At 40.1% G+C, this 15,915-nt stretch overlaps 1 long non-coding RNA gene across 3 annotated transcripts in view; it reads right to left on the bottom strand.

Annotated features, from left to right (window-relative positions):
• Positions 1 to 3,262: 3,262 nt before the first annotated feature.
• The window catches only part of LOC129635112 (uncharacterized), a 334,700-nt gene continuing 322,047 nt past the window's right edge, over positions 3,263 to 15,915 (bottom strand). For all 3 annotated transcript variants that reach the window (XR_008706106.1, XR_008706105.1, XR_008706107.1), the window contains one exon: positions 3,263 to 3,349. This is a non-coding gene — a long non-coding RNA (uncharacterized LOC129635112). The remainder of the gene's footprint in view (positions 3,350 to 15,915) is intronic.

The following is a 15,915-nucleotide window of genomic DNA, read 5'->3' as shown; positions in this document are numbered from 1 at the left end:
ATCATTCCTTCCAAAGAAATCCCAGGGCTGATCTCCTTCAGAATGGACTGGTTGGATCTCCTTGCAGTCCAAGGGACTCTCAAGAGTCTTCTCCAACACTACAGTTCAAAAGCATCTATAAACCATATCATATTATATTTGTCTTTCTCTGTCTGACTTCACTCAGTTTGACAATCTCTGGATCTGTCTATGTTGCTGTGAATAGCATTTGTGAGTTTATAATGGTATCCTCATTGTAGGGGGTTTGTACACTTCAAATTTCTTTACTACAGTTGTAATGGAGTCTTGGGAAGGGGAAATACATAAATGCATGGACTCAGTCATTATCCTGAATCATATACTATGGTACTGTTTCATGAGCTTGTCTGGTTGACATCCCAAGGGAAGACCAGAAAGCGTTTGTGTAGAGAGATGGAAGCAATCTGAAACTGTGTGCCATAAATTAGGCAGAGATACTTGTGATGAGCCTGGTAGGATGTAACGAAGTGTTGTTTCTTAACTTCAGTTTCAGAGTTCTCAAAAATCTGTATTTACTGCTCACATAAGAAGACCTAGACTATGTGCTGATAGTCAGAATCCTGAAGGAGACCAACAGAGGCATATGTATCAAGTAATCTAGATGCATAAGAGCTACTGGAAACAAGAAAGGGCACATATACAGGGAGCAGGTCGTTCACCATTGGATCTACCCATCCCAAAATAAAAGCAAAAATAAACAAATGGGACCTAATTAAACTTAAAAGCTTCTGCACATCAAAGGAAACTATTAGCAAGGTGAAAAGGCAGGCTTCAGAATGGGAGAAAATAATAGCAAATGAAGCAACTGACAAACAACTAATCTCAAAAATATACAAGCAACTCCTACAGCTCAACTCCAGAAAAATAAATGACCCAATCAAAAAATGGGCCAAAGAACTAAATAGACATTTCTCCAAAGAAGACATACAGATGGCTAACAAACACATGAAAAGATGCTCAACATCACTCATTATCAGAGAAATGCAAATCAAAACCACTACGAGGTACCATTTCACACCAGTCAGAATGGCTGCGATCCAGAAGTCTACAAACAATAAATGCTGGAGAGGGTGTGGAGAAAAGGGAACCCTCTTACACTGTTGGTGGGAATGCAAACTAGTACAGCCACTATGGAGAATAGTGTGGAGATTCCTTAAAAAACTGAAAATAGAACTGCCTTATGATCCAGCAAACCCACTGCTGGGCATACACACTGAGGAAACCAGAAGGGAAAGAGACACGTGTACCCCAATGTTCATCGCAGCACTGTTTATAATAGCCAGGACATGGAAGCAACCTAGATGTCCATCAGCAGATGAATGGATAAGAAAGCTGTGGTACATATACACAATGGAGTACTACTCAGCCATTAAAAAGAACACATTTGAATCAGTTCTAATGAGGTGGATGCAACTGGAGCCTATTATACAGAACGAAGTAAGCCAGAAAGAAAAACACCAATACAGTATACTAACGCATATATACGGAATTTAGAAAGATGGTAACAATAACCCTGTATACGAGACAGCAAAAGAGACACTGATGTATAGAACAGTCTTATGGACTCTGTTGGAGAGGGAGAGGGTGGGACAATTTGGGAGAATGGCATTGAAACATGTGTAATATCATGTATGAAACGAGTTGCCAGTCCAGGTTTGATGCACGATACTGGATGCTTGGGGCTGGTGCACTGGGATGACCCAGAGGGATGGTGTGGGGATGGAGGAGGGAGGAGGGTTCAGGATGGGGAACACATGTATACCTGTAGTGGATTTGTTTTGATGTTTGGCAAAACTAAGACAGTGTTTCAGGTTTAAAAATAAAATAAAATAAAATAAAAAAAACAACTGATGAGGTGATAGGGCTGATTCATGTTGATGTATGGCAGAAACCAAGACAATATTGTAAAGCAATTATGCTCCAATTAAAAATAAACAAACTTAAAAAAAAACTGATGAAGTGAGTCTTGATAGCAGACAGATAATATTTCTTTCTGTTAAATTGGATGACAAATTTATAAGCCCTTTCACCTCAACTACATCTAGTTCCTTAGCTCATCTATTGCCTTTAATGGTCACTGGACACAAGTCGATCCCTTAAGAAAGGCACATGAGTAGAAAAGCCTTGTCAGCCACGGGGACATGAACAGTCACCCGTGGGGCTCATTCTTTCCATTGACATTCCGAAGATATTTATTGAACAACTACTCTCTTTTCAACACATCCAATTAGGAGAATCTTGAACAAGTTAAATTCTCATTGAGTATCTAATTGCTGTTCTGTGAAATGAGGGTTAAAATAGCATATACTTCACAGAATGGATATGTGAATGAAGTGAATTTATTCTCATGAAGTGTGCAGTAATGTCTGAAATGACTAAATGCTTAGCTACTTTTATTATGAAGATTAACCAAAACACCTGGTCTTGAGGATCTCAAGTAGGAGAGAAATATATATGTAAACTAATATTGCCATTTAAGTATAAAATAAACTATTTGCAGGGAAGGAATAGAGACACAGAATAGAATAGATGTAGAGCATGGACTTGTGGATGCAGCAGGGGAAGAAGAGGCTGGGACAAGTTGAGAGAGTAGAACTGACCTGTATACACTACCGTGTGTAAAATAGATAGCTGGTGGGAAGCTGCTGTTAGCACAGGGAGCTCAGCTCGGTGCTCTATGATGAACTGGGGTGGGGGGGGGGCGGGTAGGGGAGGAGTGGGAGGGAGGCTTCAGAGGGAGGGGATATATATATATATAGTTGATTCATATTATTGTATAGAATAAACACATTATAAAGCAATTATCCTCTAGTTTAAAAAAAACAGGTGTTATGAACATTAAACAGATGAGTTAAATAGAAAATAATAATAAGATGGTAGATATAAGCCTAAATATGCCAATAATTATATTAAATATAAAAATTAAAAGACAAGATTGCCCAAGTGGATGAAATAACTCAAAAATGTAATGCTTAAGAGATAAAACCTTACATATAAAGGATGCAGACAGGTTGAAAATAAGAGACTGGAAGAAGACATACCATAAAATGAGTAACAGAAAGAAAGTTTACAGTCAAAGAAGTATTTCTTCTTCATACCTAGTTTTGCAAAGGTGAGTGCTAAGGAGCTGGGAGAGTGACTCAGCTTTCATGAGCCCTGATCCAAGCTGGATCTTCCAGGTGCTCCCATTTCCCAGTCGTGGGAAAGAAGGCAGAGTGTGCCTTCTTTGTACAGAGTTAACACTCACCATTTTCAGGTTCCAGGCACAGAACACCCATTACTTCTGCTCAAATCCCACTGATTGCACCTTTATCACATGGCTACAGCCAACCTGTAGGAAGACCACAGGATCTAGTCACTCTATCAGCAACCATGTACCAGGATGAATTTGTGGTGAGGGACAATTCTTTTAGAAAATAAAGACCGTTACATTTCCCTCTTAAATACAGGAAGGAGAATGGATATTTCAATGTCCCATTTTATAGGAGAAGAAATGGGGTTTCAGAGAAGTTCCTCACAGCCACTCTCACATAGCTAGTAACAGTGCATGCATGTTAAGTCAGTTGTGTCCAAATCTTTTGCGAAGCTATGGACTGTAGCTCGCCAAGCTCCTCTGTCCCTGGGAAATCTCCAGGCAAAAATACTAGATGGAATTGCCATGCCCTTCTCCAGGGGATTTTCCTGACCCAGGGATGGAACCCATGTCTCTTATGTCTCCAGCATTGGCAGTCGGGTTCTTTAGCACTAGTACCATCTGAGAAGCCCAGCTAGTAAATGCAAGGCCTCAAATCCTTGGCTGTTCAATTCCAGGGCCCTTGCTCTTATACAGCCCCCTTAACTCCTTTCCACATCTTTTCACTTATGCATCTCTCAGTTTCTCACCAAGTTTGGGAGAAGACTTGAAAGCCAGGAGAAAAACAGGACAACAAGAGAACTCATCAAGGTTAAGAAAGAGCTCATCCCATCATACAGTCCACCAAGCACACCACAGGAATTACAAAGAGCAAGGCTGTTGGCATCCCAATTGGGTCCCACATTGGGTAACACTTTTCTGGTCTGGGGAATACAAATCCAGTTCAGACAAAGAATGATGTGCACCCTACTCTCTCCACTTTTTGTGGGAGACAAATTATGCAGAAATGTAGCCAAGATTCAAAGAGGAAATTTTCCTTTCTTATTTCACTATTATTATAATAAATTCATTTTTTCAGCTTTATCATTTGGAAAGCATGGGGAAAAACAAAAAGGAAATCTGTTTAATCAGAAAGAGCATATTGAATTATTACAGAAGAAAGAGCCCTCAAATTTTGAAAATATCCAGAAATTTCAATTTAATTCCAAAGTAGTGACAAAAGTGAAAGAAAGAAGCAGGAGAAGAGAAAAGAAAAAAAAAAAAAAAAGGAGAGATGAGGTGGGAGAGGCAGGGGAAGGGAAGAGAAGAGAGACCTGTCTTTCTATCATACCCTAGATTTCAAACTATCTTGATGTGATTCACCAAATTAAAACCAGTAGGTTTCCCTACAGACTTTTGTTGTAGTGATTCTTATATTTCAAGTCTCCACAAAAGTCCCTAAATCTGAAAATACTCCATGGATTATTTTGGTTGCCAGGGAAACTGCCTGGATTTGAATGACTCTCAGTGATTCCTGAAGACAAGCCCTGGCAGTTAGAAGGGCCCATGGTAGTACTAGTCTTCAAGGGCCACGGCTCAGCACCATCAGTCCTCATTCTATTTCCATATCCAGCTACTTGCCTCTCAAATTCTCTGAAGTCTGAACTTTTTCTGGGAGGCAGGGGGTGGAGGGGACATACACTGCAGGGCTGTATTATGGCATGATAATTCCAGTAATTTACAAGGGCCTTAATTGCACACTCAGGAATCTTCTGTCACCAATTTTGCTTTTGGTTGGATTTATTTTGTACTTTTTAAAGCACATCAGCATGATGTCACAACTAAGAGATAATCTGAGAGAATAAAACTAAAGTGGATGATTGAAGTAGTAACAACTATTTGCTCTGTGTCTTCTAAGAATGATATATTTTAGTCATTATTTATTTAGTCATGCTTAGTCATTATTTTTTCATTATCAGTATAAGTAAAAGTCACTCAGTTGTGTCCGACTCTTTGTGACCCCATGGACTGTAGCCCACCAGGCTTCTCTATCCATGGAATTTCCCAGGCAAGAATACTGGAGTGGGTTGCCATTTCCTCCTCCAGCGGATCTTCCTGATCCAGGGATTGAGCCTGGGTCTCCTGCTTTGCAGGTGGACTTTTTACCATCTGAGCCACCAGGGACTCTGTTCTTAAAATCAGCCATAGAATACAACAGATTAGAGGGAAATGATGAAATGATTAAGTGACAAAATGTAGGTGGATATGGTTACTGATCTGTAGGTCTAACTGATTAAAAACAAAGCCAATATCCATGAAGGCCCTCTTGGGGTGCGGGGATCAAAACTCTAATGTACATATTTATATTTAAATTCTATTTGTGTTAAATTCTCCAGATGTTGGTTTTGAAGGAGCAATGGAGAGAAGAATATTTTATTGCTCTGAGCTTGTTCTATGAATTCAAAGATGGAAAATGTTAAAATTACATTGGTTAATTAAATCAGATGAAGGCAATGTGGCTCCAAATACTTTATCATGTAACTGCTTAAGGGAATGAATTTCCTCATCAGTGAAAGGTGAGAGAAAGGTTAACTTTCTAAGTTCTTTTCACTCTGAAATACTATGATTTTATCCAGTTATTAGGGGAAATGGCTATTTTAGAAGCAGCTATTAGACCCAGGCATGGCTTAAGTATGGCATAGGGTGTGTGTTTTGTTTTGCTGCCCATAATCAACTTGTCCTTCTTCTAACTGTACCTTTTCCTGTTTTAAAAAATCTTTTCTTCAAATTGCAACTCCTCTGAAACTCATTTAAGGCATATCCAGTGGATTTAGCATATATATAGTAACTGACATCCCTAGTTCCTCAGCCCAGATTTGTTCCAATTCTGTGATGAATCAAGCAATCTGTGTGAGGAAGCCTATGGTCCCTCACTGACAGGCCTACTCAGAATTCATATCCTAGTGACAGCAATCAGGTTACCACTTCTAGATGTCCCAAATGGAAAAGACCCTGGAAATAATCCAGTCTACCTTCTCAGATCCCAGTTTAGGGAATCTGAGGCCCCCAAACATTAAGAGACTTGCTCAGCAACACGGAACTAGAAATGACCAAGATCTGGGCTAGAACTTGGTTCTCTGGCTGCATGATCAGTAAATCACAACCAGATACATAGGTTCATAAATTGTCAGGATTACCACATCCATAAATCAGTTTTAACACTTAATGGAAGTGTATTTTTCTGTACTCATCAAGTCATCTTGCTGAGTTCAATGGGCAAGAGAAGTTCAAAATCATCAAGACAACCTTTAAATAATTTCAAGTGAAGATCATACTATGAACGCTCCTCTGAAAGCTTCAGTCTCTAAATGGCAAATCACAAGAGCAATGAACTTCTTTAGTTTAGCTCTCTTATGTTCCATTTCTTTATTTGTAAAATAATGATAATAATAAATTTCCCTCAAACTGTATAAAACAATACAAGTCAGCTGCTTAGCACAGACCTTACTGAACCTCAGCACTCTGTTATGATCACTACAATCATTACTAATGCTAACGGTATTATTGCTTCCTGACTAAACCTGGGGAAATGTCCTTAAATAAACAACAATGCCTAGCTACACATTCTTTACTTAACAATAACTAAAACACGTTTTTCTTGCAATTGGCTTAATTAGTTAAACTCTTATCCGAAGAATGTTCTAGTACAAATATAAGGATGCCCAGAATCTCTGTTGAATTGCATCATTCAAGCTTGATTTAATCACCAGTGTGAACTATCTCACTAAGCCAATCTAACCACCTTTTATTAGAACTGCATTGACAAAAGAGAAGAGCTTGTGCAGCACTTCTGTATCTTTACAATTTGATGAGTTTATTTTGTTGACTTTTTTTTTGTATAAAAATGTTTTCTTACATACTTTCTAGTCACTAAGCGGAGGGGAAATAAAAAGAAAATGGAATTGTTTCGTAGTAAGATTGAAAGGAAAGTATGTCTAACAAGCCTTGGAGTCCCATAAGCATCAATGCAAAACATGTCTGGTGATAAACACACTCAGTTATTCTTGAATAACAAGAGGGGTGTGCAATTTAATTCAAATAAATAGAAAGCATTCAGTCTACAGTTTAAATGCTATGTTCTTGGACACCAGAAACCATCAAAATGGTCCCTCTTGACCCAGATAGGAAAACAGCGCATTCTTTGGGTGTAAAAACAAAAGTTAACATCTTTACTTGTGTCGTCCAGCTTAGCAGCTCTTACAGTGAGGCCTTGACAGGAAGAGTCTAAGTCCTGAACCCATGAAAACATTTTCTGAGAAGCCAATTGTAGTATGTTTTCCTCTGTGGTCTCAGTGGAATATAGAAGAAGAGAAAGAAAGGGAGGAAGAGAAAGCTATTCTCTAAAAGGAAATGGAGCAGAGATCTGTAGAAATGCAAAACTCCACAGACATATTCCACGTGGTTCTGATAATGAGAATTCAGAGGTCTGGTCCTTTGATTGTTGAGCTTCCAAATTATGAAGGCCCCTCTTCCCTTGACTAGAAAAATAATGTAGAAAACTGGAAAGATTGAAGCATTCTCCAACCACCCAAAATAACCAATGTGATTATTCTGGCATATGCCCTTGAAGGAATTTTTTTTACAAGTCTACAAAATCATGACAAACTTTCATATTTCTTTGCTTGCTTTTAAGTAATTATCATGATAATAATTTTCCTACAACATGGTTTCAAAGGCTTCTTATTACCACCACTGCTATCAAGATAATTCAAAGTACTCTCATCTTTCACCTAGATTGTGGTCTCCACGCTTCTGCTCTTTTCCCCTTTTAGTTCCCTTTCAGCCAGCCAGAGAGATAGCACTTAAACCTATGTCAGAGAGCTTCCTCTCTGCTTAGACAGAATCTTTCAATGACCATGGCTTTGCATTACACACAAAGTAAAAGACAAAATTTAATATGCCTCCCTAAACATCCTCAGCTTTTTTTTTGTCCTGACCTCATATCTTATCAGCTTTGGCCTCATTCATTCTACATCAGCCACACTGACTGCTGTCTCACCAAGCATGCTGCTGTCTCAAGGATTAGTGAATTAGCATGTACTGTCCTTCTGCATGGATATTTTTCTTCCAGACCTACCCGGCTCCCTTCCTTCCTTTAGGATTTCACACCTGCCTGTTCCTTACTGTGACTTTCATGGTCTGCGTTATCTAAAACTGCAGTACATCCCCATCTACCTTTTTTTTTTTTTTTTTTTTTGGTTCAAGTTGTGTGAAGGACAACCCAAGAGATGCTGTGGGGAAGCGAAACTGGGGAGGGAGGGGCTATTAAGGAATATGTTACTTAGAGGGTCAATGCTGTGGGCAATTGGGAAGAATTTATTGGGAAGCCCCTGAGAGACTTCACTGCACATGCCTTGGAATTCTTCCTGAAGTGCCAGGAAGCTGAGGTGTTTATCTACTCACCCAAGCTCTTTCCTTGGGGCAGATGGGACTTTTAACAGAGACACACAGGAAGCCATCTGCATGTATGGGGACTGGCTGCAGATCTCTCTGGGGATGGGCGTGTGTGTGTGTGTGTGTGTGTGTGCATGCACGTGTGTGCTTGGCAGCAGTAATACACAATTAACATCTCCTAACTGGTGGTCCTGTCTCCGGGTTTGCTCCCTCCCTCTCACCCCCATCTACAGCTCCCAAAGTAATGCGTCTAAGACACCAACTAGATCAAGCTATTCACCTGTTTAAATCTGTCAATGGCTCCCCACTGCTTTCAGAATAAAATCCAAATTGATTCTGTATTTCACCACTCTTCAAGCTTCATCGCTTACTCATATGAGGCTCCAGGCAACCATACTACTAATAACTCTAGAGTATCTCTCAAACCACACTCATGAGGCCCCCAAACACAGCAATCCTTCTGTCTGAAGCCCACTCATAAATGGTTAACAATCGTTTACTTGTTCAGCTACTACATGCTGGGCTCTGAGCAAGACACTGCAGATGCACTCAGGAAGAAACCACAGCTCTCGTCTTCAAAGAGTCGCTGTCAAAAAGCCTACTTCATGCATTTTCTCTTTTTATGTCTTTTTCTCTCAGCACTTAATTATCTAACATACTATATTTGTTTTACTTATTTATCTTGTTTATTGACTTTCTCTCTCATTAGATTACTGATTTTCAAAGAGAGAGATTTTAATTTGTTTTCTTGAATCTCCAGGGTTCAGAATGGCACGTGGCACATCATAGGAGAGGAGCCCCACAAATATTCATGGAATGAGTTCTTTATGAAAACTAGTTAATGAATGGCTTCATAGTATTCACTTGTGTTCAGGTACCATACTTTACTAATCACCTACTTTTGGTCACTTAGTCTGCTTCCATTTATACTTTTCCAATAAATGACACTTAATGAACCTCTGTGAACATACATCTTTGTCTACATTTACAATTATTTCCTTAAGTTTAATTCCCAGAAGCTAAATTGCTGGACTAAACTAGTTTACAACTCTCTATCAATTGTGTATCAATCGTGCAAGATGTGTAAGACACTGTTTTTTTCTTCACACCCCATCTGGCACTGGATATAAGCATTGTTCAAGCCAGTCCGATAGGCATTTCATTGTGATTTTAATTTGTGTAGTTTTGCAAGTCACATCACTTTTTGAAAAAGCTGGCTTTGGTCTGCCCTATTTTATGTAGTTTTCTAGAATGGACATGGAGAAATAATTAGTAAAAGAAATACACTAAAGTTCACTTGGTCCCCTCTTGGTCTCCATCCATTTTATATTAAAATACGACGAGCACCAGCTGTTATACTTAGAGATGACAGCATATCTGGATACCTGATGATGTCATTTTTGGAAAGGGCACTGCATCAGTTTGATCACATAAGCGAACTGAACAGATAAAGTTTTGAGCCAACTACCCTAGGAAAGAAGAGTTCCTGCGATATCTCCCACTTTGGACTTTGATGAGGATCTCCTGGTACCTCCAATTTTGGGTCACCTGCTTTTGAGCTCAAAAAGCCACTTAGAATACCTGGAATAAACCCCATTTTCCAATATTAACAAACAAACCAAGAGCCCACCCAGAAATTCAAGGTATTATATACTTTTCTTTCCCAGAGTAGATACTGGCAAGCAGAGTGAGAAGTGTTAAACCAATCTGAAAGAAAGAAGTCTCTACTCATTTTCTTAACTTTGAGATAAAACTGACATGGATATCTGAGACATCAACATGGTGTTTGAAATTCAAGCCCACTGCACAAACTCATCCCATTTTGTAAGAATTGACACCTCCAGGCATCACGGCTGGACAGTGGGTCCCTAGGCACGCCATTCATGCCTCACCCAGCCCTCCTTGATGCCGCTGTATGTTTTCAATGAGTCACATCAAAATTCTAACCACAAAAATCCAGAGCTGATGCTCATTTTGGGAAGCCAGTTTCTCTTTCCAGCTGAAAAATTTATTAGTAAAAGAACATCATCAAAGAACCAGCTGCTATGATATCAACTAGCACAGGAATCTGCAAAAGTGGAATTTTTCTTTAATGTTTTCTCAGAATTCCTCCCTTTTATGAATTTGCCTGAAAAGGTAAGTTATATTCTAAAGTTTTCTTTAGGAAAATATTTTCCTCTTCTTATATTGTGAGTTTTTTTAAGTAAACCCTTAATTTTGACATATTTTTTGAAGAACTTGTTTTCCCCCTGGATCAAAGGGGAAATAATCTCTTCTTTCTACTTCTAGTTTAGCTGAAGTTTGAGGTTGGGGCTTATCAAAGTGATCTGTATGGAAAGAGAGAAGCAGTCCTTGCTCTCTGTGCCAAACTCATCATGTTTAACCTCCAGGGATGCTAATGAGAATCAGAGCTGACTGGTCCCAAAGGAATGTCACAGGAAGCCAGGCTGTGTTTCTTCTGCATTTGAAAGGGCATTTAAATGAAACCTGCAGCTGTTTAGAATGTGGTTAGGAAGACTTCCTATGGACTTTTTGTCAGACCTCTGGGGCAGATATAATGAGAGATCTAGATCTAAGTTTTAGGGGAAAAAGATCAAACCACATGAATCTTAACCTTTGTTCTTCCAGTGAAGTGAGAGAAATACCCAGAATACAACTGTGAAATGCACCTTATGTCAGCGAGGACTCACGGCTCTGTGCATTCTGTTTGCTTCACTGCCCCATTCTTTCATGAGATGAACGGGAATTTGAAGTATGCACCATGTTTTAGATATGAAATTAGATGCCTTAGAGAAAGTGACTAATGTGTTAGTGAAGGTGATAATCCCAAAGGGAAATAAACAGGACCCTTTAAAGTTAGCATTTAGTGGAAGGTTAGAGAAGGAAATAAGAAATGCAAACCAAAACCACAATGAGGTACTATCTCACGCCAGTCAGAATGCCTGCAATCCAAAAGTCTACAAACAATAAATGCTGCAGAGGGTGCGGAGAAAAGGGAACCCTCTTACACCATCAGTGGGAATGCAAACTAGTACCGCCACTATGGAGAACAGTGTGGAGATTCCTTAAAAAACTGGAAATAGAACTGCCATACGACCCAGCAACCCCACTGCTGGTCATACACACTGACAAAACCAGAATTGAAAGAGACACATGTACCCCAATGTTCATTGCAGCACTGTTTATAATAGCCAGGACATGGAAGCAACCTAGATGTCCATCGGCAGACGAAGGGATAAGAAAGCTGTGGTACATATACACAATGGAGTATTACTCAGCCATTAAAAAGAATGCATTTGAATCAGTTCTAGTGAGGTGGATGAAACTGGAGCCTATTATACAGAGTGAAGTAAGTCAGAAAGAAAAACACCAATACAGTATACTAACGCATATATATGGAATTTAGAAAGATGGTAACGATGACCCTATATGTGAGACAGCAAAAGAGACACAGATGTATAGAACAGACTTTTGGACTCTGTGGGAGAAGGTGAGGGTGGGATGATTTTAGAGACTAGCATTGGAACATGTATATTATCATATGTGATACAGATCACCAGTCCAGGTTTGATGCATGAGACAGGGTGCTCAGGGCTGGAGCACTGGGATGACCCTGAGGGATGGGATGGGGAGGGAGGTGGGAGGGGGGTTCAGGATGGGGAACACATGTACACCTATGGCTGATTCATGTCAATGTATGTAAAACCACCACAATATTGTAATTAGCCTCCAATTAAAATAAATAAATTAATTTTTAAAAAATGTGGTGTGATGGAGAACAGCTGAGAATGATACACTTTATAGGTGGTCAAGGAGGGTTTCCAGGAAGGGGAGATATTTAGATAGAGATGTTCAGAAGAAGGTGCTGCTTATTGAAATAGCTTTTTATTCACGGTATAACAGTGACTCAGAACCTCTGGGGTCTTTCTTGAAAAAGTCAATATCCCTTTCCTGTCTGAATAGGACAGCTTGTTGTTCAATTTCTCTGATAACTTGAGAGATTTAGAGATGCTCCTAGTCACCTGCTGTTCTAAGGGTTTAGGAGACAATCAGGGATAATAAGTTAATTGAGCTTTTTTCCCCTTCTTCATAAGAACTTAACCTTTTGGTTAAATCTCTACTCTGTTCCCCTGGTAACCTCATAAGGTAATATGTCAACTGTTGCTAGGCAATGTTGTTAATAATAAAATGACTCCATACAGGAAGGTTACATTTAGACTGGAAGAAGTGTATCTACCTGATGGGAAGTCACAGCTCCAGGCTCTCCTGAGTGGCTCTGGCAACTCGGCATGGCCCTTGCATGGACCCTGGAAACTCTGCCTGTGCTGCAGAGTTTGAGCATATAGGCTCCTGTGAGGCTAGGGCTACTCAGATACCTGCCCCATGTGCTTTTCCTGCACTCGAGCAATCACCTCAGGAGAGATGCTCTGAAAACCACAATAACTGTCCCACGCACACTGCAAGGCTTTCCACAGGAGGAGAATGCCACTGCCTCCCTCCTGGGAGCTTTGGATTCTGAATCCCAGCCTTCTTAGCACACTGTGGCCTATGGTGGCTCTTGAGTCTGAACCTAAAAAAATCCCTGGTAGGCTCTGCAGAGTAATACTCAGTGGAAGAGAAAGTTTTAAAACATTGAGAGCTTTGGGTGCAAAAGTCAAATGCAGAGTGATAGCCCTGAATTGGGAGGAAATCAACACAATCTCTGTTTGAAACTTATTTCTCTTCCTTCCATCTACATGGCTTTCTCTTCTCATTGATTTTGCCTGTTGCCAAATATAGAAGATATTGAAGCAATGACTAGCATCCACTCTGTTGTGTAATTCCAAGTCTCGTGGATTTCACAGCACAACGAACATAAAAAAAATTATTGACCGAGCAAACACTAGGTTTGTTAAATTTTCTTCTGCCAATGAAGAGTACAAATAATTGCAGCACCAGCACACACCCTCAATTCTCTGTGTCATTTCCAAAAGAAGGGAAATATTACACAAATGTAAGAAGGAGAAAACGTTTAGGTTGAATAAATTTAGCTTTATGAAGCTTACCAGGTATAAGAGGACACAGTCCATGTTGCATAGATCTGGGGAAAGCCCTACCTTAAAACTTGTAACCCACTTGTGATTTTTTTCTCTTTTTGCCAGTAATTAGGGAAAAACCCATCACAAGCTCACACTGGCCCACAGCGCAGTATCTGGGAACCCCCAAATCAGATGTCTTCAAAGCTGCTTTCCAGCTCTGAAATTTTCCAATTCTAACCTCACCCACTCTACAAAGACCATTTCCATCATGCAGTTTTCTGCAATGGTACCAGCCTAATCCCTCCTCTCTGAATTATTTATACAAATGCAATCAATACTGCACAAGTTTGATATTTATTCAATTCCATCTTACACCATTAACTAAACATCATCTCTGTGATCAGCTTCCCAGTCTAGTAAGATGACACATTCTTTAACACGTAAGGGGAGCTCTTTCCCATTCACTTAGCAAAGTTCTAGGCTAGAGGTTGGCAAACTTTTTCTCGAAAACTCCAGGTCATAAGTATCTTCAGCCTTAAGGGTCACGTGGTCCTTGGTGCAATGACTCAGTTCTGCAGGAGTAGAGTAAAAGCAGCCATTGGCAATACATAAGCAAATCGGGGTGGCTTTTTTTTTTTCCCAATAAAACTAAATAGGCTAGATTTGGCCTTTGGGCCATAGTTTGCCAACCCTTGTTTTAGGCAATAGGACAGGCTGTTATTTAGTCGTTAAGTCATGTTTGACTCTTTTGTGACCCCATGGACTGCAGCCTGCCAGGCTCCTCTATCCATGGGATTTCCCAAGCAAGAACACTGGAATGGGTTGCCATTTCTTTCTCCAGGGGATCTCCCTGACCCAGGGATCGAATCCAGGTCCCCTGTGTCTCCTGCTTTGGCAGGTGGATTTTCTGAGCTGCCAGGGAAGCCTATAAAAGCACAGGCACTCTTTGCCCTGTTTGCACATGAACTAAGGATTCCAGTTAAACTATTGACATCCTACTGTTGCCGCTTGGTATTCCATCGATTTATGAGCTGTTCATTTCGATATGGGAAAGTCATTTTCCCAGCAGAGTTCCGGATGTTGGAAAGAGGGAGAGAGAGAACACCCACTTAGTAAGCAGATTGACAAAATTAACTTTGGGTTAATTGTCTAACAATTGTTAGTTGTCATGGACAACTTCTCCCCATTAATTTGTAGCTTAATGGCAGAGTCTTTTCATAGATTCTGAGGGTTATAGAGTGAAACCTAGTTCTTTTGTGGCACTAACGATGAAGGAGAAAGAAGAGTAGGAGGCAGGGGTAGAGAGGGAGGGAGAAAGTGATGAAGGTGAAGAAAAGGAGTAAGAATTGCAGACGGAGGGTTTGATTTCTTATTCTGGGGGATTGTTTAAAACTGTACTATTTTGCTGACTTTCCTATAATCCTCTAATAAAACACTTACTATGGAGAGAATGTTGCAGGTAGCAAGTTCTTATAATGTCTTTCTCTGAAATTAGACTGATTCCTTACCAGAATAGATACCCATGTTGACGAAAGGGTTGATTTGGGGGTTTGGTCTTCATGGAGCTTAGTTTGTTTTGTAAAGCTCTCTACATTGCTAATTCCCTAGGAACACCATGCAAATTCTGGTGACTGACTGACTGATCTGCGGGCTGTCCTGCTGTATTTTAAAACACTTTATGCTGCCAGCAGTTGTCTTGACCCACTGTGCAGAAATTAGGAGGCAGTTACCTGCTTCTTTTTTAAAATGACAGCCTAATGCAAGCCTATTGTTTTAAGGTCTTCTGTCCTTATAGGCTTTAGATGGGAACTGATGGCCAGACAAGCAGTAACAGTCAACCCTGTTTACCTGTGTGGGAGTCCCAAGACGGCACACCTTCACAGCCCCCGCCTCACAGTTCATGTTCAAGGTAATGGCATGCCATCAGGCCATCGCTGCATATACTTGAAATAATGTGTTCCGCAGCAAGGTGTTTATTAATAGACCAGCAAAAGGTAGTGTTTTGTTCCTATTGTTTGACACAATACCAGTGCAATTCGCTACTGCCTAACCATTATATCCTCCCATGAAAGGCAGTGTGGCCACAGCTTTTGGAATATTTTCCTTTAAGGGAGCTATTCAGACTGTCTTACTGATTCTCAGCAAATAGTCTCCAATTAGGAATAAGTTTTCTCACCCAGTTAACACTTATATGAGAAACTAATGAATAAACTAATATTCCCTACTATAAACAAAAGTAAAGTGGATGGAATGAGCTCAGAAAATGAATTGCAAGGCCATTCTGGGGGCTGACCAGCACTCATGCTGCCTTTT

The sequence above is a fragment of the Bubalus kerabau genome, chromosome 20 (genome assembly GCF_029407905.1).
Source record: "Bubalus kerabau isolate K-KA32 ecotype Philippines breed swamp buffalo chromosome 20, PCC_UOA_SB_1v2, whole genome shotgun sequence".
In the NCBI taxonomy this organism is placed as follows: Eukaryota; Metazoa; Chordata; class Mammalia; order Artiodactyla; family Bovidae; genus Bubalus; species Bubalus kerabau.
The sequence above is the reverse complement of the archived record's forward strand: the minus strand, read 5'-3'. Positions and strand labels throughout refer to the sequence as shown.